The sequence below is a fragment of the Halyomorpha halys genome, unplaced genomic scaffold, assembly GCF_000696795.3.
Source record: "Halyomorpha halys isolate HHAL.00 unplaced genomic scaffold, Hhal_1.1 Scaffold547.1, whole genome shotgun sequence".
Classification (NCBI taxonomy): domain Eukaryota; kingdom Metazoa; phylum Arthropoda; class Insecta; order Hemiptera; family Pentatomidae; genus Halyomorpha; species Halyomorpha halys.
In genome coordinates, this window is record NW_027111872.1 from 441,195 (window position 1) to 443,911 (window position 2,717).

A 2,717-nucleotide genomic window follows, 5' to 3' on the forward strand; every position below is an offset into this window, starting at 1 on the left:
ATTATATTATTATAATCTAACAAAAAAAATGTCCTCAAATATTAAAACATGATAGTATGTATTCATTCAGAGTATTTTTTTTTACTATTACAAGAAAGACTTTTCAATGGCATTTTTTCTAAATTCAATTGTTCCCTGACCCAAAGTCTTCAGGAAAATATTTTATAACACCTTGGCCTATATGCCCACGGCCTTTTTATTCGATAAAATTTACCAATTTTAAATATTTATTTGTTGTTTATAATTATTATTTAATATTTTCATATTAGTATTTAAGTCTTTTCAAATCAAAAGATAAAATAAAAATTACATTTTATTTCTAATTTCATAGAACGTTGGGATGATTTATCCTAAAATTATAAGTAAACGAGTGTAGTGAAAACTTCTAAGCTTTTCAAAATATTCACTTATTTTCATTTTATCGCACACTTTTATACGCTGCAATAAAAAAGTATTGTTTATAATAAATTTAGTATATTAGTATCAACGGAAACTGAATTTAAATATCTAGAATATATAAATATAATATATGTACACTAGTGAAGGGGATAATGCGAACATAATAAATATTTTTTTTTTAATCGCATCATAGTTCATTTATTTTCAGTGTTTTAATTATTTACAATTTTTTTCCAATTTAAAACTAAATTTAATTCCTAATTCATAAGACTACTTTAACTTTATACTCTAACCTTCTACATTCATTCTAGCATTATATTTGATAAATTTATTCAATTTTAATTATTTAATTTCTATGATATAGAAACAATACTGGAAATTCAAAATATTAAGATGAGCAAAACTTTAAAATAATGAAAAACGTAACACCCAATATTTATCTGACCATTGAAACATCTTAGAGATTTAAAATTTAAAAACTTTACCGCTACAACACATGAAGGTTTAGTACTTTGTAAGGAAGTACTTACTGTCACTAGACCAACGATTGTGCGAGTAGTGGATTTGTTTAGAATCACGCTCGACCACCGGTTTTTTAACCAATTAAGGGTACCCACATTCTAAGGTTGAGTGGGCCCCAGAGAGCTCTCGAACCCACAGGATTGACTCATGGCTACAATAACAGAATAAATAATTATATGTCACAGCCAGATTCGAATCCAGGCCCTTGGAGTTAGTGGCAGAGTGCCTTACTACTGGCTATCCCCCTCCCTTTTAAATTTTTATTATAATATATTTTATCTCAATATATTTAGAAAAACAATGAACTTGACTTTCATAATGTATATGAATCTTACTAGAAACTAATCATAACATTAAAATATTTTAATATCTGTTGAACAATATTTTATCCAATAATTACGTTAAAAACACTTAAGGTTGTTTCCGATTTTCGATTAGACGATCGAAAATATGAGATAATAAATAATTATTTTTTAAATTTTATTAATATTACTTATGTGTTTGTATATATTATGAATAATTTTATTTTAAAAAATATGAAAATTAGAATATGATAGAACAGAAGAATAATTATTTGAATTTTCAAGGCTACATAAATATTTTCACAATTATGACATCAACGTTTATACATTAACATAATAAAAAAACAAAATAAAAAAAAGTTAATAAGCTATTATAAGTATAAATAAATTAGAAATAAATGGCGTTTATGACCAGTGTGATTTTACGCCATTAAACAAAAATAAACGAACGTAGTTTGAAAATATTTTATTAATTGTTTGAATTAAAATATTTATAATTATCTAATACAAATCCTTCATGTATAATAAAAAAAATCTACAATTTATTTCTTGGTTAATATTCCTAATTTATTGTCTTTTACAACCCTTTTTCGGTTTCGAATATATTTATTTTCTATTCCATACATAAATTGATTCGATTAATTTAAACTAGATAAAAGTTCAAATCTTCATTTCATATTTTTTTTCAATTTAATTCAAACTCAAGGTGCATTTATTAATAATTACTTAATTATTTATAAAGGTATATTAGGTATGAGATGTATGTAAATCAGGAAGATTTTATTAATTGAGGAGTATATAAATTACAAATATATCATGATATGTTTCCACATTATATTTATTGTAATATTTTTTAAAATATATCTATTTACCTCTTATCTTAAATGTGAAGAACATATTGCACGTGACAGATATACCTGTTGGCAACACACGACAAACTGACCGGACTACGAAACGTGAGAAGAGTTTCTCCAACTCTCCCACCACAATACCGGTAGCTAATACAAATATAAAAAATCACTAAATTTTCATGGAACTACTAAGGTTAATTACAGAGAGGATATTAATTTATTCTGCATAAAATAAGTGTAGTTATTTACGATAACTAGAAAACTCACTGATAGATTATTTTCGAATTTTAAAAATGTCATGAATATTAATTTCAATCGGCTTTAGTGATATTAAATATTAATCATTATATTAACACCAATATTTAAGTAATTAAAATAAATTTATCATCTGTAAAAGTAAAAGTACTTGGAAATAAAAATATTCTGTGCATCCAAATAAACAAAATATTGAGCATTGCCTAAGGTTTACATTAAAAAATAAATAAATTTCAATTCGTTTCTCGAAATTACTAAAATGAATTATACAACGTAAATTTGTCATATGATCATTAATTAAATAGAAATGTTAAAATTATATATAAAAAAATTCTATTGTAAACCTAGGATATGGTAGTTGAGATGCGGTCAGAAATAAAAAATAATA

General features: G+C 24.1%; 1 protein-coding gene across 6 annotated transcripts in view; it reads right to left on the bottom strand.

Moving 5' to 3' along the window:
• Positions 1–2,717, bottom strand: part of mino (glycerol-3-phosphate acyltransferase mino) — a 138,619-nt gene that overhangs the window by 38,218 nt on the left and 97,684 nt on the right. Inside the window, exon 1 of one of the 6 annotated variants that reach the window (XM_014426049.2) lies at positions 2,096–2,116. The exons of the other annotated variants lie outside the window; for them this stretch is intronic. The gene's annotated coding sequence lies outside the window, so the exon portion shown is untranslated. Of the gene's footprint in view, positions 1–2,095; positions 2,117–2,717 lie in introns of those variants that run through there. 6 annotated transcript variants of the gene reach the window in all.